Source organism: Cnephaeus nilssonii (assembly GCF_951640355.1).
Source record: "Cnephaeus nilssonii genome assembly, chromosome: 5".
NCBI lineage: Eukaryota > Metazoa > Chordata > Mammalia > Chiroptera > Vespertilionidae > Cnephaeus > Cnephaeus nilssonii.
In genome coordinates, this window is record NC_137076.1 from 4,097,000 (window position 1) to 4,117,073 (window position 20,074).

At 51.2% G+C, this 20,074-nt stretch overlaps 1 pseudogene across 1 annotated transcript in view; it reads left to right on the forward strand.

The window, feature by feature from the left end:
• LOC307100305 (bifunctional heparan sulfate N-deacetylase/N-sulfotransferase 3-like) overlaps nucleotides 1-20,074 on the forward strand; it is a 65,332-nt pseudogene that overhangs the window by 4,480 nt on the left and 40,778 nt on the right. The window contains exons 3-4 of the transcript in view: nucleotides 7,365-7,437; nucleotides 18,299-18,457. The product of the transcript in view is annotated as a bifunctional heparan sulfate N-deacetylase/N-sulfotransferase 3-like (transcript). The remainder of the gene's footprint in view (nucleotides 1-7,364; nucleotides 7,438-18,298; nucleotides 18,458-20,074) is intronic.

Sequence of the window (20,074 nt, forward strand, 5' to 3'; positions counted from 1 at the left end):
GTGTTGAGTTTCCTGTTTGTGTTTCGCCCGTTTTAGGGGAAACACACAGATGTCTGTTGGCCCCGTGAGGAAGCCGGACGCCAAGCCGTGAAGTGAGGAATTCCCTGTGCCCAGGCGATCGCCCAGGAGTCCAGCGACCGGGCGGCCTTTGCGGAGACCCGGCACCTGCTGAGACCGAGGCCTCGAGGGAGCGCCGCGGGACAACACGGGCGGGACTCACGTGACCCGTAGTCCTCCAGGCGCTCAGCGCGATGGCTGTTCTGCCCCCGCCGCTCCTCCTGGAGGAAAGGGCTGCTCTGTGGCTCGATGCAGTAGTGGGTAGGCATTTCATTTTCTCCGAGACATGCCCTCCGCTGTGGCCATTTCTGAGAAACCCTGTGACATTCTCATAACGGTCCCCCAGGAGGCCTCGAGCCCTTGCATACGAGGGACTGCGTGTCTCCACTTCAGCATCTCAGAGCCACGCTCCCCCCTAGAGCTCGGCCTGCTTGGAGGCGTGAACAGTTGGGGAATTTCCTCTCTGCACCGACTTACTAAGCTTCCAACAATGCAGTCAAGTCTTTGAACGTTTTCCTCGACTCCTTGACACAATCCTCTCCTCTCTGTGCATTTCCCTCGAAGCGGTCGCTCGCACAGATTTTTCTATGCCTCCCCTTTTACCGTTAGTCACTCAGACACCGCCCACCACCCAGCACCCGCCTCCTGAGAGGTGGAAGCGCTCCTGGGTCTGAGTCACTCCTGCCAGCTCCCCGGCTTCCATAACAGCAATCGGCCAACCAGCGCGGCCGGGGAAGAATCACAGTCAGTGTGGACGTGAGTCATTCCTGCTCGTGGAGAATCACAGGAGGAGGACCGCAGACCTTCACTCTCAGGAGGTCCGGCCTCAGTCTACGCGCTAGAGCACGCCTGTCAGACGCACGGCCAGCGGGCTGCATGACAGGAGGCATGCGGCCCACCAACGAGAGTTTGACACGCTTGTTCTAGGGTGTAGATGGGTGGATGTGTGAGTGCCGTACTTTCATCAGCTTGGCCCAAGCATCTTCCATGTTAAATGCCTGTGTGTGTGTGACAGAAAAGTAAGAGTCTAATTCATACGAGGAAAGACCGTGTGTGTGTGTGTGTGTGTGTGTGTGTGTGTGTGTGTGCGCGTGTGCCCATTAGGGAACTGAGCAGCCATTGCCGTGGGCAGAAGGCTCCCATCTACATCATTTGTTTCCACCTGAACTTGGCCACTGAGGGCAACGGCTATTTGGTGACCCAAGTTGAACAAAATAACCTCAAAAAAGCCACACACTGAAAAAAAAGAATAATGACTCATTTTCCCAGTTTGAGAGTCAAATTACTAACCATAACTCAACATTTTATTTCATTTTTTAAATATATTTTTATTGATTTTAGAGAAGAAGGGAGAGGGAGAGAGAGATAGAAACTTCAATGATGAGAAAAAAATCATTGCTTGGCTGCCTCCTGCACGCCTCCTACTGGGGATCGAGCCCGCAACCTGGGCATGTGCCCTTGACTTGAATCAAACCCGGGACCCTTCATTCCACAGGCCAATGCTCTATCTGCTGAGCCAAACCAGCCAGGGCTATAACTCGACATTTTAATCAAGCCTATGATTGATCATTAGGCGAGAGATTGAGAATGGTCCTAAGTCACAACATAAAATGAATGATTCTAATGGGGGAATTAAATGAATGGTTATAAACAAATATACACCAATAGTAATGCTAATAAATTCTGTAAAGAAAGAGATAAACCAGAGAAATCAAATAGAGAGGGATTTATCTAAAAGAAGGTAGTCAGCCTGGCTGGCATGACTCAGTGCTGGAGCATCGACCTATGAACCAGGAGGTCACAGTTGGAGTCCCAGTCAGAGCATATGCCTGGATTGTAGGCTCGATCCCCAGTAGGGGGCGTGCAGGAGGCAGCCCATCAATGATTCTCTCTCTTTGTGCAAGAAGCTTCATATATATATATATATATATATATATATATATATATATACACATATATATATATGTATATATATATATATATATACATATATATATATATATATATATATGCCAATGCCAAAAATGCAAACAGCCCAAATGTACCACCAGAAAGAAATGGTGTAATAAGTGATAGAATACTCATTTGATGCCATATTCTGCACCATTAAAATGTTGATTTTGAAAGATGGATGTGACAAAGGAAAGCTCATCACATATAAATGAAAAAGGCAAAATTCACAATTTTTAGTCATAATTGGTATAGTTTTAATTTTTCCTCTCGGGCTCCCATGTCATTTACCCAGATAGCTATATACCTGCGTATACATAGGTATATGTAGAAACAAATCGGAAGGCAATTTCTCTTTACTCTAATTTTTTAATGAGGAAAAAGTGTTACTTGAAAAATAAGTGCTTGGAATTGTGAGTGACCTGCTAACTACATGCAGTGTGTCAGAACCCTGAAAAGTGGAAGTGCCCTTTGGCAGGAATTGCCCGGCCTGGCAGTAGCATTGAGTCCTGGACTGGGGTGACCACCGGCGGGCACCTCCCTCTGCAGGGGTGGGAGACCCTCCAGGCCAAGCACTGTGCATGGAGGGTATGCCTGCCTAGGCACACATGGTTTTAGAATGTAGCACTGAAGCATCGAGTTTGTGCATTATGATTGGACTTTAGATCCTGCCACACTATTTTAGACGTGTTGCACATCCTATATAATAAAAGGGTAATATGCAAATCGACTCTAACAGCAGAACGACTGGGAACGACCCGTCGCTATGATGTGCACTGACCACCAGGGGGCAGACACTCAATGCAGGAGCTGCCCCCTGGTAGTCAGTGCACTCCCACAGGGGGAGCTTTGCTCAGCCACAAGCCGGGCTGATGGCTGTGAGCGCTGCGGCGGTGGCAGGAGCCCCTCCCGCCTCCGGGGCAGCGCTAAGGATGTCTGACTGTGGCTTAGGCCTGCTCCCGCATTGGACATCCCCCAAGGGCTCCCGGGCTGTCACAGGGATGTCTGACTGCCAGCTTAGGCCCAGTCCCCCAGGGAGCAGGCCTAAGCTGGCAGGTGGACATCCCTTGAGGGCTCCCGGACTGTGAGAGGGCACAGGCTGGGCTGAGGACCCTCCTCCCCAAGTGCACGAATTTTCGTGCAGAGGCCTCTAGTAGAAAATAAAGCAAAGTAGCCCAGCTGGTGTAGCTCAGTGGTTGAGCATCGACCTATGAACCAGGAGGTCAGGGTTTGATTCCCGGTCAGGGCACAGGCCCGGGTTGCAGGTTTAATCCCCAGTGGGGGGCGTGCAGGAGGTGGATGATCAATGATGCTCATCATTGATGTTTCTCTCTTTCTCTCCCTCTTCCTTCTTCTCTGAAATCAATAAAAATATTTTTTTTTAAAAGAAAGCAAAGAGTTTTGTTTCATGTTTATACTATTTTATCAGCAGTAATGGTAGACTCTTCCAGTTTAAAACAGAATCATGGTGATAAAGTCCTCCCAGGAAAGCAGTATTGAAGGTGAAGGGTATGACCTAGGGCAGGCTTGGCGCCCAGCTTCTCACTCAGGAGCACATTTTTAAGACGTGGAAGTGATGGGTGAATGTGTAACATTGTTCCCATAGACACCCCCACATCTGGCTTATAAAAGCAACCAAAGAGGGAAGAGGTGTCCCTGCTTGTCTTAAGTATAGAAAATCCCACCTCAAAAATAAATAAAATAAAATAAAATACCACCCTGAGGTAGACTTCGCCCTTGGCCGCTCGTGGGCACACTGTTCACACCTGCCGTGTCTCAGGGCAGCTTCCACGTGTTAGTGTGTGTCTAGAACATGAAATAAACATGTGGAAGGCCAACTCCCACGTGCAAAAGCAGGGTCAGTAGCATGTGAATCAGTGTAACTGCACTGAGTGAGCGGCTGGCTCACAGGCACTTCACGTGGCCCCTAAGTCCTAATGAGAACAGGACAGGTTTGTTGGTTTTTCCCACCAAGTATTGTAAACGTAAGCTTTAAAAGGCAACCAAAAGTCACAGGTTCAAGGTAAAGTTTAGTTTGGGGGTTCTAGTTTTTAGAAAGACAAAGAGGAAAAATGTCCCACATACCCGATGTTAAAGCATTAAACACACAAGAAATAATTTTAAAATGGACTTTGAATCCGTGAAAGGAGCAAAAGTAAGAGAATGAAATGAAGTGAGTAACATGGGTGACGAAGGGAAGAACTAAGGGAAGACAGGAGCGCCCACTGCAGGGCTCAGTGAAGGGCAGGGAGGTGAGAAAGAGGAAGAGGAGAAGGAGCCCAAAGGAAAATAAAATGAAGGGAAAAAGAAATGCAATCGATGTTGCTGATAATTATAATATTGACTAATGTTTTATGCCACTTTTTTTTAAAGTGTACCAAGCACCCTTGCATAGATTATCCTATATAATAAAAGCCTAATATGCTAAGTGTCCGGTAGTCTGGTCGGCTGTTCAACCAATCAAAGCATAATATGCTAATGATATGCTAAGGCTGCTCAACCATTCACTATGACATGCACTGACCACCAGAGGGCAGATGCTCCGACTGGTAGGTTAGCTTGCTGCAGGGGTCAGGCCAATCGGGACTGAGTGAGATGGGCAGGACATGCCCTGGAGCCCTCCTTCAGTCCCTCCCCACTGGCCAACCTCCCGCTCCCTCCCCAGCCCTGATCAAGCACTGGTGGGGTCCTTCAGCCTGACCTGCACCCTCTCGCAATCCAGGACCTCTCAAGGGATGTCAGAGAGCCAGTTTCAGCCCAATCCTGCAGGCCAGGCCGAGGGACCCCACTGGTGTATGAGTTCGTGCACCGGGCCTCTAGTCTTTTATAATCCTCATCACAATTCTGTGAGTTAGACCATTGCTTCCACTTTAACAAGCGAAGGGAGAGTTCAGAGTTCTAGGAGAGGTCTAACACCAGTGACAGTAACCACCATATGAGTAGCAGCAGTAACAGTAGCAGCAGCGATACCTAGAGCGAGACCTCGTCATTGTCATGCACATACTCGGTGCCAGTCACCAGGCCAAGAGTGTATAGGAAGTATTTCATTTAGTCCTTACAACAGGACTTCCAGGTGCTTAGCATAATCCCTGTTTTACAAACGGTGAGTCTGAGGCGTGGGAAGCTGAACCACATGCCCGGAGCCGAGTGCAGCTGAGCCAGGCTGCCCCACGCCTGCCCTCGGAGTCACTGCCCCTTCCGCCGGAGCTGGCGCTGAACCCGCACCTCAGACTCCCTCCTGACGCTCCTCCATCAGGGCACACAGGAAGGCTGGCCCGCCCAGCAGGCAGCACCCCAGGCCCTGCGTGCCTCCTGCGAGCCCCACTCCTCACTGCCTTCCCACTCAGCGCCCCCCCTCCAGGACGGGGCCTCCCCTGTCCCCAGGGCCCGCCTGCCATCAGTAACCCCTGCACTTCTGCAGGGTGTGCAACACACCAACAGTCCCGGGTCCCACCTCTGGGGCCCCTGGGGACCCCTGTTACACGAGCCAGTCATGCACGCCGAGGAGGGGGCCAGGCCAACAGGGAGGTGATAAAAAGACTCAGGCACCTGAACTTCAAGAACTCACCATTCCGATGAATTTAACCCGGTTCCCACGTTGTCCCCTGCCGTGGCCATCAGGGAGAATCGTGGGCATCCACAGACAAGTCTCTGAATAAGACCAGTCTGTCTGTTTATCCCCAAAACAGGGAGGGGAGCCCGCAAACAGGATGGGGCTGGCTTCCGGTCGGCTCTGCTCTTAGACCAGCGGCCCAGCTGTGCTGCGGGACCACAGGGCTCGGTGCGCAGAGCAAAGGAGCAGGATCCGGAAGGCGTCCTTGATCGCGGATCTGGGCGAGGTGCACTGTGGAATGGGTGCGTCACCTCTCCTGCTTCCTTCTGAGTAGCAGAAGTTTAGATTCAGATCCTGACACGTCTACCTTTTAGTGTTACTTTCTGCCTCCCTCATGTACCTTGGGTGTGTGGGGGCGGCGGGGGGAAGGGAAGAGAAGAGAGAGAGGAGAGAGGATTAGGGATTTGCTCTGGCTGGTGTTTCTCAGTGGTTAGAGCGTCGCCCGTATACCAAGCAGTCCTGGGTGCGGTTTCTGGTCGAGGGCAAGTACCTGGGTTACCCGTTCCATCTCTGGCCGCAGGCGGCGCGCATTCCAAAGACAGCTAACTCGTGTGTCTTCTCTCTCAGATTGATGTTCCTCTCTCTCTCTCTCTCTCTCTCTCTCTCTCTCTCTCTCTCACACACACACACACACACACACACACACCCTCCTTTCCCTCCCTCCCTTCCACTCTCTCTAAAAATCAATGGGAAAAACACCCTCAGGTGAGGATTAACAACGGAAGAATAGGAATTTAAAGAGCAATGAGAAAAGAAGCAGAACGAGTCTGTTAAATACTGCTCATAGCATCACACATGCTCATGAGTATCCCCCTGTGTCTGAAGAATGCTCTTATGTTTGTTTCTCTGCTTTTCAATGAAGTGGCATGACTTAGAAATGGAAAGGCCACCCTCGCTGGTTGCTCAGTGGTTAGAGCATCAGCCTATGGACTGAAGGGTCGAGTCTGCGATTCTGATCAAGGGCAACCAATTGATGTCTCGCTCACATCAATGTTTCTCTCTGTCTCTTCTCCTCCCTTTCACTCTCCCTAAAAAAAATCAATGGAGCCCTAGCTGGTTTGGCTCAGTGGATAGAGCGCTGGCCTGAGGACTGAAGGATCCCCAGTTCGATTCCAGTCAAGGGCGTGTAACTCGGTTGCAGGCTCGGTCCCCAGTCGCGTGCATGCGGGAGGCAACCAATCAATGTGTTTCTCTCACACGGATGTTTCTCTCTCTGTCTCTCCTCCTCCCCTTCACTCTCTCTCAAAATCGATGGAAAAATATCCTCCAGTGAGGATTGACCAAAAATAAAAATAACTTTGAAAAATAAAATGAACCAATGGGGAAATGTCCTCAGGGGGGATCTAAAAAGAAAGGAGAGGACTTGAATGTTGAGGACGAAGATGTGTGTGAGGAGTAAGTCTGTCCCTCCTCGTGCCGGAGGGTGACCTTCTGACAGGGGGTGACCTGGCCCTGGGGGTAAGAGAAGATATATTTTACGTCCTACACGCGGTTTGTTGGTGCATGCAGAGCACGCTTCCTCTTCCGTCCTGCTCCCGCTGACGCGCCGGCTGGTTTGTCAGGAGCGCGGAGGGAGGAGTATCTGTAACCCCGAGAGCATCTCTCTGCCGCTGTGTGATAGGACCCTCTCCATCGCGACACTCCCGTGTGCAGAGCGCTCCCCTCTGAACGCGGACCGAAGGCATTTGAAAGCTTCTCAATGCCCTTCTCCCCCTGAGACTTTCCTGAGCATCATGTCTTTCAGGGCCTGCTTGAAACTCAGAGCCTTTTGCGCGCACAGATCACCAATCTCACCTCCCCCTGGGATGCTCAGGGAGGTTTACCACACAGGAAAGAAAGGGGCGCAGCGTTCCCCGGAGGCCCCTCTGGCCACTCCGCTTAGCATCGCGCTCCCCTCCCCGCACCCCGCACCCCGCCCCACGCTCCCACTGCCCCCACTTTATTTTCTTCCCATCATTCGGTTCCATTTAGCATGTTAGTTTTAACCTTTACAAAATGTTAATGGTTGAAGCTTGTTTCCCGTGGCATTCTCTAATGGCTTTCCTTTTCTATCGAGCGACAATTTGCACTCACAAAAGTGCCTAAGTAATAAGGGTGCCCCGCCAGTGCTCACCAAGTGCACAGGGCGTGTGACCGGCATGCAGACCACAAAGGGAATGCTCCCAGAGCCCTCCCCGGCCCCCACCCCCGCCGCGGCCCCCTTACCGTCACCAGCCTCCCTCAGAGGAAACCCGTCCCTCCCTCGTTCCTAACTGCACCTGCCTGGCGCTGAGACGCATGTAGTGCGGCCCGCGCTCTCCAGCTGGCCTTGGTGTCACAGATGGCATTGGGTGTAGTTGTAACCCCGTCCTCATTGCTTCGTGGCGTCCCACTGTTTGAATATACCAGGGTTTCTTTATTCCGTTCCTTTCCACCGAAGACCATAGGGTTGTTTCCTGTCTTTAGCTTCTTTTGTGTGTGTGTGTGTGTGTGTGTGTGTGTGTGTGTGTGTGTGTGTGTGTTTTGTAAGAGAACATTTACTGGGTAAGTCCCAGAGGCAGAGGAAGTAATTCCTAGAAGAAATGAGTTTAGGAAACAATTTGTGGAGGTAAAGTAAGGGTCCTTGGAGCTTGGGAGAGAGGAAGCTAATAGGGGGGGGGGCGGGGAGGAAAGGCAGGGCGGGGGCCCAGGAAGGAGCGCCTATTGGGTCCTAAGGGGTAAAGGTGGAAGTGTTAGGGGAGGTCCCAGGAGATCTCAATAGAATATGCAGCAGTTTTCCAGGGGTGTCCTTTCAGGGCCATGGTCTCCACTGATTGACTGGCGGGCACCAGGGTGGGGGTGGGGAGGTCATTATTCCATGCAGCTGATCCTGAGGTCAGCCTGGCTGGTTTTATTGCTCTTCTGGGCCTGGAGCTGAAATACAACTGATACCTAGATGTTGCCTCTAGGGAGGAAAGGTGAGGGGTCCAGGATATGCCAGGGAAGGAAAGGTCACCCTGGGGGCGGGGTCCCACCCTACAATTGATTGCCTTTTGCTAGGCACCTGGGGCTTTCCACCCTGGTCACCTTCTGTACCTGGCCCATCATCCTTGCTCTGCTCAAGTCTGTCTAACTGCCCACCCCATTCCCCCTCAAGGATCTTGGCCCTGAATTCTTTCAGAGGAAAGGGGGGCAGGGTCTCTTCTGTAGCTGCTTCCTGCTGAAAGGGGGCTAGACTTTTTCTTCAGATCCTTGCTCTCTGTCAGAGGGACCATGAGGCCTGGGCACGGAAGGAGGTGGTATCCTTGAGTTCCAGTAGGGCTTGTAACCTGGTGGAGACAAACTATTGTAAATCTCAGTATTGAGGCAAAAGCTAGAACAACAAGAATTATGACAAATGGTCCAGTGGAAGGAAAACATTTTAGTTCTCAATAATTCCAAGTCAAAAGATGAGAGGAAAATGAAACATTAGTTTGAAGGGTTACAGCCAAATACTTAAGAAAACTGGATAAATTCAGGATTTAGTTCAATTCATAGGTGAAAAATAAAACTCTGAAGACAATTAATTGAATTAGAATCTACTGTTCACAAATGTGTATTATAGAGTCTGTTGAAACACATTTTCCCCATAAAATCACCCTCATTTTTATTTATTTTTATTTTTTTTAATATATTTTATTGATTTTTTACAGAGAGGAAGGGAGAGGGATAGAGAGTTAGAAACATCGATGAGAGAGAAACATCGATCAGCTGCCTCCTGCACACCCCCTACTGGGGATGTGCCCGCAACCAAGGTACATGCCTTTGACCGGAATCGAACCCGGGACCCTTCAGTCCGCAGGCCGACGCTCTATCCACTGAGCCAAACCAGTTTCGGCACCCCTCATTTTTATTAGAGCGCCAAATTAAGACCAATTTATTTACGGTATTAAGTCCATTTTCAATTTGGTCTGGTTATTTGCATAGACACAACAAGACTAGCAATTGATCATATAGGCTTTTAAAAATCTGCTTTGCTGGAATTTCATGATTGAACTTTAATTAGCCCCTCAGAGCAAGGAAGCTGAGCCATCTAGTTGCCGTCAGGTTTTCCTGCAATTCCTGTAGGCTTGGGTTCCCAAAATATCTTGAGGTTTATTCCTTGTCATCTCTCAAAAAAGCAACCTCCTTCCTTACCTGGAAAGATTGCCATGAACCCCGTGACCAAGCCAGGTACCAGGCCATTTCCAAGGGGCTCTTATTGGCTCCTTAAGGCTTTCTGATGGCACCAGAGCCCAGGCACATTCTTTCTAACATGACAGTCCAATAAGTCTTAGTTAATAAAACCACAATTGGAAACTTATTGAATCCGTGCAAAGAAACCTATTGCCCTGACTCATTAAGAATTGCCAAATTCTGGAGGGATAAGGTAGGGGGAAAAATATATATAATTCTCCAAATTGTTTAAAAACTGAGTTTCCTTGTATCTGAAAAGCAAGAGGAAAATTTTTGTCCTTTTAACAGAGTGGAAAAGAATTAAATTCTAACTCTGTATTAGCTTACTTTTGATTCTTGAATTTATTGGAGAGCACATGCTGGGCCTTCATTTTGAGGTTTTAAAGACTGGGCGTTTAGGGGAGGATCTCAATAGAATTCATCAGCTTTCTGCCGATGTACCAAAATGAGGTTTATTCTCTTAACTCCACTTGTCCTTGGGTGTGGTCTGCAATGGCACTACTGGATTTCTGCTGTCAGTCTCCCAGAGAAGGTGGGTTGGAGCTATTTACCCTCTGGTTGGAGAGGAGAAGTACAAATAAATCATTCACTCTTTAGTGTCTTAGTTTAGGGAAGATAGGATTTACTAGACGGCTGCAAACTGCTGTTTAACTGTCTGCCTTGGTTTTCCTACTCAGCTTGCTCTAGCTTACTGGCCTGTGCCATTTATATAACTTCCTCTTAACACTGCTCCACGAATCTTCTATAATTTTCACAAACCTTTCTACAACTTTCACAAACTTGTTTTACCCATTCAAAAATAGCCGGCTTTAGGGCAACTCACTTTTTTCCTTTAAAATACATTTCCAGCCCAGCCAGTGTAACTCAGTGGTTGAATGTTGACCTATGAACCAGGTGGTCATAGTTTGATTCCTGGTCAGGGCACATACCTGGGTTTGGGGCTTCATCCCCAGTGGGGGGAGTTCAGGAGGCAGCTGATCAATGATTCTCTCTCATCATTGATGTTTCTATCTCTCTCTCACTCTCCCTTCCTCTCTGAAATCAATAAAAATATATTTAAAACATATTTCCATACCTTATACTTTCTATTACCAAAACCACATAATTTCTTTCTAATTAATTAAAATTCTTAACTCTTAGAAATCTTAATTTTTAAGTGACAACTTAAAAAGTAAGTAATTAGCATTTTTTAGATTGGCAAATGCATTTTATAACTTCTAGAAACATAGGATCTTCCATTGGCAAACACATTCATACTTTTAAGAGACATATTTCTAATAAAGTATAACAGTTTCAAGTAAGTGTATTTTCTAGTTTTCCAGTAATAAACAGCCAAAATTAGATGAACTTAAGACTTGTTGCCCGGCCAGCGTGGGTCAGTGGTTGAGCGTCGATCTATGAACCAGGAGATCACGGTTTGATTCTCAGTCAGGGCACATGCCCAGGTTGCAGCCTTGATCCCCGATGTGGGGCATGCAGGAGGCAGCCGATCAAATGTTTCTCTCATCATTGATGTTTCTCTCTCTCTTCCTCTCCCTTCCTCTCTGAAATCAATAAAAATGTATTTTTTAAAGGACTTGTCTAGCAATCAGTGTTTAACAGCTGAAATGAGTTAATTTGATCTGTTCACATGGCTAAGGTTTTTTCCTTTCAATAAGGGTTGCCACTCAGACACTTGCATTTTAAAAGATGGCCTAGACAAGAGTCTTGGAAGAAGACCAGGTATTTGTTGCAAAAGAAGCCTGAGGGACTTTGGTATCTCGAAGGCACAGGGAAAGAAATGCAAGTTTCTCCTAGGACATGGGTTCCATCAGGTCAGTTATCTATGAGCACTTTGAGGTTTGGGGAAAGCGAAAGGACTTTGCAGGCTGTGGTATTCTGGAGCCATGCCTTGGTCCTATAAAGACTATTTGTAAAACAAAGGCCGTCGTTTTTGATACCTAAGGTTTGGCAAAGTTGGCAAAGGGCTAACAAATTTAAGCACCCATTTTTGAAATGTTTCTCTCCAATTGGGTATATTTTTCTTTCAGGCTCTGCAGCAATTACAGAGAAATCTAGTTTACAGGTAGCACATAGCTGAGGGTCATTCCTGAGAGTGATAGATAACGGCTTGCATGTATGGAAAAGACACATTGATGTAAGAAGGCCTCATCCTCCTTTCACTTCCCTGGGAATGGGAAAGCAGGTCTAGCTGCAGGCAGGGTAGCATTAAACTCAATGGTGCTATTAACTGGCCAAACCTCTTCAATGTTCACTTTATAGTGGGGCCAGACTACGTTGCAAAAGAAGCTTGAGGAACTCTGGTCAAACTTCTCACAGTTGGCGTGTATATATCCCAAAGGGCGGGTATGTATCAGATAGGCAGACTCCACGCTACACGAAACCAATCCCAAGGGAGGCATCCTGCTTGTCTGCCTCCGGACTTGGCCAGCCTCACTGGAGGCGCCCCCCACCCCCATCATCACTGTCCATACAGGGGGTACCTAGAAAACTCGCCCCACAATGCTCTTTAGTAGTTGGCCTGGTGACCTGTTGCCCTGCCTTTCATGTTCCCAAAAGCCCCGATCCCTTAGGAGGCCTAGGAGAGAGGGAGCAGCCAGCTGTTGAAGGCAAGGGAGAGTCCTTGTTAAGTGATCTCTGAGACTTTCATAGAAGTTGGTGTCAGGGGCCAGAGAAGATTCCTGGTGACCTATGTACGTGAGCTGGGCCGGACAGACAGACAGCACCTGTGCCCTGAGGGCAACTCCTGAGGCCTTCTTCTACCGAGGACACCATTTGGGTATCCTGTTTTATGAAACACACTAGAGGCCTGGTGCACAAAATTTGTGCATGGGGGGAGCGGGGGCTGTCCCTCAGCCCAGCCTGCACCCTCTCCAATCTGGGACTCCTCGAGGAATGTCCGACTGCCTGTTTAGGCTCAATCCTACTGGGATCAGGCCTAAACAGGCAGTCGGACATCTCTCTCACAATCCAGGACTGCTGGCTCCCAACTGCTTGCCTGCCTGCCTGCCTGCCTGATAGCTACTAACCGCTTCTGCCTGCCAACCTGATCACCTCCTAACCACTCCCCTGATAGCCTGATCAGTGCCTAACTGCTCCCCTGCCAACCCAATTGCCCCAACTGCCCTCCCCTGCTGGCCTGGTCACCACTAATGACCTTCCCCTGCTAGCTGGGTCTCCCCTAACTGCCCTCCCCTGCAGGCCTGTTGCCCCAAACTGCCCTCCCCTGCTGGCCGGGTCACATCTAACTTCCCTCCCTTGCCAGTCTGGTCACCCCTAACTACCCTCCCCTGCAGGCCTGATTGCCCCCAACTGCCCTCCCTTGCAGGCCTGGTCCCTCCCAACTACCCTCCCCTGCTGGCCTGATCACCCCCAACTGCCCTCCCCTGCTGGCCATCTTGTGGCGGCCATCTTGTGCCCACATGGGGGCGGTCATCTTTAACCACATGGGGGCGGCCATCTTGTGTGTTGGAGTGATGGTCAATTTGCATATTACCTCTTTATTATATAGGATGGGTATTTTTTTCTAGTGAGTTGTCTGTTTTTACTAGTGATTTTTAAATACTCCTTATATGTTCTTAATGAGTCCTTTGTCAGCTTTATGTGTTGCAAATAGTTTCTCCTACTGTGTGGATTGTTTCTTTTCTTTTTTAAACTGCCCTAATGGTGTTTTTTAATGAACAAAAATACTTGAATGTGGTCCAATTTATCTTTTATCCCTTATGGTCAACTCTTTGTCTTTTTAAAGTCATTTTGAATATGACAACATTGTGAAAATATGTTCCTACATTCCTGAAATTTACAAATCTGAGATCCATCTGGAATTTATTTGTGTGTGTCTGTGCTTTTTGTTGCAGTAGTAAGTGGTGTCCTGTTTTTATTTTATTTGCCATTTCTTTGTTGTTGGTCTGTAAAAATACATCTGAGTTTGTGTGTTGTTCTTGTTTCCAGAAACCTTGCTACCCTGACTGTAGTCTTTGGCTTTCCTGCTGATACAATCATGGAATTTTTGAAGAGTGAAACTGTGACTTTTTCCTTTATGAGCCTAATGGATTTTGTTTCTTTTCCTTGCCTGCTGCACTAGCTTGGATCTCTACTACAATCTATAATAATAAAAGCATAACATGCTAACTAGACCAGAGGGAAGCCTGGGTCCTGGGTGCTGGAGGGAAGCCAGTGCCAGCAGCCGGGAGAAGGAAGGCCTACTCTTGCACGAATTTCATGCATTGGGCCTCTAGTGTTAAATAAAACTGGTGAAGGTTACACACGTGTCTTGTCTCTGACCTCAGGGTGAGATCTTTCAATAGATGTACTCCTGTTCTCCAGGGGAATTCTTTTTTTTTAAATATATTTTTATTGATTTCAGAGAGGAAGGGAGAGGGAGAGAGAGATAGAAACATCAGTGATGAGAGCGAGTCATTGATTGACTGCCTTCTGCATGCCGCTACCTGGGATCAAGCCCACAACTTGGCATGTGTCCTGACGGGGAATCAAACCGGCAACCTTTCGGTACATGGGATGATGCCCAACCCACTGAGCCACACCTCCCAGAGCCAGTAAACTTTGTTTTTAAATTGCATATATTGTTCCCCTTCCTTCAGTCAAATGATTTTATTTATTTTTTTCCAACACCGTTTATCCCCTCTATACCCTCTCCCACCTCCCCCACCCCACCACCCACAATCACCACACTATTGTCCATGCCCATGGGTTCTCCCTCTCTCTTTTTGTTTCTCTTTTGCTCAATCCTCCACCCCCACTCCTAACCATACCCCTCTCCCCTTCCCCTCCCCCCCCCCCCCACACAGCTGTCTGCCTGCTCTCTATCTATGAGTCTGTCTCTGTTTTGCTGGGTAGTTCAGTTTGTTCATTAGATTCCACATGAGTGAGATCATATGGAACTTGTCTTTCTCTGACTGGCTTATTTCCCTCAGCATAATGCTCTCCGGGTCCATCCAGGCTGTTGCAAAGGAGAGAATTTTCTTCCTTTTTACGACAGAGTAGTTTTCCATGGTGTAAATGTCCCACAGCCTTTTACCCCTCATCCCCTGCTGGGCACTGGGCTGCTTCCAAACGCTGGCTGTTGTAATTAACGCCGCGATGGACATAGGGGTGCACATAGGCTTTAGAATTGGTGTTTGGATGTCTTCAGATAAACTCCCAGAAGTGGGAGTGCTGGGTTATAGGCAGTTCTATTTTTAACTTTTTGATGTAACTCCATCCTGCTTTCCACAGAGGCTGCACCCGTCCGCATTCCCACCAGCAGTGCACGAGGGTGCCCTTCTCTCTACATCCTTTCTATCATAATGTTTAAAGTAATAAGCAACAGAGGCTTTTTCTGAATATAATTAATTCTGATGTAAAACATCCCCAAAGTAGGATGACAGGAGCTTGGGTGAGAGAGTTTGAAGAGAAGAGGAAGCACCCAATCGTGCCCGCTGTGAGCTGGCATCGGGCTGTCGGAGGGAGGACCTCGTCTGGCTGACTCCGGCACAACTCAGATGCACGGACATTTCTTTCTTTTTTATATATATTTTTTATTGATTTCAGAGAGGAAGGGAGAGGGAGAGAGAGATAGGAACATTCATGATGAGTGAGAATCATTGATTGGCTGCCTCCTGCACGCCCCCGACTGGGGATGGAGCCTGCAACCTGGCATGGGCTCTGACCTGGAATCAAACTTCGACCTCCTGGTTCATGAGCCACGCCAACGGGGCAGATGCACAGATTTCAGCAGCACATTTCTCCGCGCATTGAGGAGAGGACAGACGTCAGCCATCATTTCAGAGGACCCTGAGGTCTGGGAGCCTGTCCTGCACTCGGACTTCGCAGCGATGAGAAGATGCAGGGGGGGGTGGGGTGCCAGGCCCAGGGAGCAGCGGCAACCAGCGGCGGGAGGGCGCCGCTTCATACACCGGGAGCCTCCGCCACGCCACCCGGGAACGGAGCTCAGGAGTGACGGGCTGCTGGGAACCGCATGGCCACTCCTGCCCCTTCTCAGTGTGGGAAGTAAAACTGCGACGAGGAACCGGTTGTGGTCCAAGGACATGGGTCCTGAGGGCACGCGGCGGGGTGGGGGGGGGGGCTCACTGGTCGGCTACGAGTAAGACGTTTAATCTCAGGGAAACCAGATGACATCCTCATGTCAACCAGCGACACCAGAACACAGGCATGTAAGCCTCGCCGCCCATGTAGCACTGCCCCTCCCTCCCCTGGGCACCCCGCTCAGCACCTAGAAAGCAGCGGAGCCCGCCGGCGGGGCTCAGGGGCTGAGCATCCACCTATGAACCAGGAGGTCAGGGTTCGATTCCCGGTCAGGGCACGTCCCCAGGGTGGGGTGTGCCAAAGGCAGTCAATCAATGACTCTCATCATTGATGTCCTATCTCTCCCTCTTCCTTCCTCTCTGAAATCAATAAAAATATATTTTAAAAATTAAAAATGAAATGAAATGAAATGAAATGAAAGGCCGCAGGACTGAGAGCCTCCCTGAGTGGGCATGGGGGTCTGAAGCTCAGACGCCACGCTCCTGTTCCCGTCCCCGCGAGGTTGCCTGGGCTGTAAGACCCCCCAGGAGCCCCGGAGCCGCCCATGTGCCCTCGACCAGGCCAGTCAGTGCACGTGATGGCTCGGCCGGTTCTAAATACAATGTCCCCTCTGCCTCAGGTCACTCGGGTGAGCCCCCCCATACAGTATTGGGGGGAAACAGCACAAAACTCGGGGAGACGGAGAGGCCCGGGAGAGCCGGTGGGAAGACAGGCGGCAAGGGCAGAGATGGGCACGTTGGATGCGTGTGCCAGGGCCACGGACCTGCCTCCTCAGCACCAGCACTGCTGGGGTTGGGACGCGCCGCAGCGGGACCTCCCGGGGCGCTGTCCCCTGGGCTGGAGAGGAAGCCGCAGGGGAATGAGGCAGGTTCCGCTGAGAGATCCGCGCACGGAGGGAGGCTTCCTCCCAGCGAAGGCTCGTCCTCAGCCAGACGGCAGGGCCGAGCGCGGGCAGGTGGCCCTGCCGTCTGGCTGAGGACGAGCCTTCGCTCACTGGTCGCCCTGCTCCTCTGCAGGAGTGAGCCGCCCGCAGCCTGGCCCTGTCCTGCGGAGCCGCTTCAGCGCCCCCGTCACAGGGCCCCTTCCCTCCGGGCCCAGGGCCGCCCTCCTCCTCCTGGGGAGTCAGAGGAGGGACCGGGGAGCGAGCTCCCGCCCCATCGTGCGGCCAAGGGGGTGCGGAGGGCAGTCCCCAGCGGAGGGGACACCAGGCCTGAGGCTCCCCTACTCGGCCGCTGGGTCCGTGTGGCCGAGGCAGGCGCGGCCGCGTGACATGACCACCGTGACCGCCTGTGACGGGGACAGCGAGCTCCTGCACTGCCCACCGGGCGCCTGGTGCGCTGAAGGAAGGCTCCCGAGGGCGGAGCAGGGCCCGCAGCCCTCCAGCAGGCTGAGCCTCTGTGCACCCCCATCTCACAGCGTTTGGGGGGCGGGCGGCGTGCCGTCAGAGGACAGGCCTGCTGACTCTCAGGGAGCAGGCGTTTCCTGCTGGCGGCGCTGGAGAGGAGGGACGGGGGATGGCGGCCACCAGGAGCCACAGGGTCCCTGGGACTGACCGAGCCTCAGCATCTCCTCACGCCCGTTGCCCTCCCTCCCTTCCCTTGTCTCTCATTTCCCGACAGCGATCCCTGCTGTCCTCTCGCCTCCTTTCCGTGCCTCAGTTTCCACTGTTTCTGGAAGCTTCTGCTCACACGTCTGGAGCAGCCAGGTCAACGCTGGTTTTGCTCGCTGTGACTCGTCATCCACGTCCAGGCTTGCGGGAGCCCGGCCACCGCTCCCAACCCCGTCCCTCCGTCACATCCTCCCCCACTTTCCGAACAAGTTACCCAAAGAAGCCGCAGCGAAGAGGCCTCTGTCCTGGCCATGGCCCTGGCCCCCGTGCGGGGCTGCGTCTCCCGCTTCAAACACAGAAAGGCTTTCTCCGGGAGCCCCGGCTGCTCCCCAAGTAACAGGCTCGTTGTGCTGCCTTTTACGTTCAAAGTCTCCTGTGTCTAAGACCATAGGCATGGCGTCTTCTAAACATGCATCTAGGAGTGTAGAGCTAGATAGGAGATAGGTGGATAGATAGATAGATAGATAGATAGATAGATAGATAGATAGATAGACTGATAGGCTGATAGATAGATGACAGATATAGATGATGGATAGATGACATAGATGATAGATAAATAGAGAGATGATAGATGGATAGATGATAAATAGATGTTAGGTAGACTGATAAATTGATTGATAGATAATACATAAATAGGTAATAGATTAATTGATAGATGATAGATGATTGATAGATAACAGATTATCAATAGATAAATAGATATTAGATTGACAAATTGATTGATGATAGATAAATTGATCAATGACAGATAGATAGATAGATAGATAGATAGATAGATAGATAGATAGATAGAAAAAATGACTGATGATGGAGAACCAGAGCAACAGGAATTAATTGCATGATCCCGCCAGGGACCGAGGAGGAGGACGCGGGCGACGACCTGCTGCTCAGGTCGGTGGACGAGTTCTGGTGGTTCCCCCACATGTGGAGCCACATGCAGCCCCACCTCTTCCACAACGAGTCCTCGCTGGTGGAGCAGATGGCCCTCAACACGGAGTTCGCACCGGTGAGTCCGCGTTTGGGCATCCCGTGCACCGGGCGGGACGCCCAGGAAAGGCCGCTGCTCACCGAGGGCCTCTCGCGGGCGTGGGCTGGCGCCTCGGCAGGTGCTCCTGTGCATCCAGGAGGACTCCGTGGGGCCGCCTCCGTCTGCGGCTTCCAGTACGCACCAGGCTCAGCACCAGCCAGGCACCAGGGCTCACGTGTAAGAGGGACTTCGCCAGACACTCGCAGACAGTTACTGCGTGAGGGTCAGCGCCCAGGACAGGCGGCCGCGTCCAGGCGCCTCCTGTACACACAGCCATCCTCCAAGCCCAGGTGCGCCCGGACCCAGGGCCAAGCACAGACACAACGCCCCGCGTCAGAGAAAGGCGGTCATGGGCGTGGCCAGGAGGCTCCCTGTGGACGGGGGTGGGGGTGGGGGGGCCCTTAGGTCAGGCGCAGGAAGCACCGGCTGAGGGCTGAGGGAGGCACGCAGGAGGGCCGGGGGCATGAGGCCTGGACGGGGAGGCAGGGGGCAGGTTTGCTGAGAGGATTGCCTGACCTCCCGCCTCCGAGGTGGCTTAGGAAGTATGTCCAGTTCTCCCCGGGGCCAGCTTGGGGCTCAGAGGGACGTTCCCACGGGGAGGTCCCTGAAAGCACATCTCTGAGACAAGGACTGCGTGTCACACTGAGTCCTGACCGGAGACCCACGGCACTGAGCTTCAAGGCTGGGACAAGGCTGTGGAGGGCCCTCTCACAGACACGGGCAGCTTCCTCTCCACCAGCGTGGAGGCTCCGAGCCAGAAACTGGACGCGAGGGTTTCCCAGCGAGGGATCCGGGCTGGTTAAACAGGACAGGAGGTCACAGGCAAAGCTCAGCACTCGAGGATGGCTGAGTTCAAGGATATTTTTAAAAACTATATTTTTCTTTATTTCAGAGAGAAATGGAGAGAGAGGGGGAGATAAAGAGAGAAACATCAATGATGAGAGAGAGCCATTGATTGGCTGCCTCCTGCACACCCGACACTGGGGATCGAGCCCACAACCCGGGCATGTGTCCTGACCGGGAATCGAACTGTGACCTCCTGGCTCATAGGTCAACGCTCAGCCACTGAGCCACGCCGGCCGGGCTCAAGGCATTCCAATACCTGCTCAACTCAGAAGAGGGGTCGAGGGGTCAGGTCTCTGCTGGGGCCTCTCCATCCCCTCCCACAGCCCACACCTGCCGCTGGCGCCGCGTATAGCAAGCACGGGGCTGCCTGCTCTGCTCGGCCTGCACGTCCCTCACAGGGCTTTCATGTCCGTGTGGACTTAGCTCTGAAACCTCCGTCCGGGGCACGGGAGGTCAGGCAATCCTCTCAGCAAACCTGCGTCTGCCGACCACAGGCTCCAGGAAGTGCCGCCTCCGAGGTGGCTTAGGAAGTATGTCCAGTTCTCCCCGGGGCCAGCTCGGGGCTCAGAGGGACGTTCCCACGGGGAGGTCCCTGAAAGCACATCTCTGAGACAAGGACTGCGTGTCACACTGAGTCCTGACCGGATGGACCCACGGCACTGAGCTTCAAGGCCGGGACAAATCCCCTCAGAAAAGTGAGACAACGGATCGCACTTACTTTTCACTTACTTGTTTGTTTATTTTGTTAATCCTC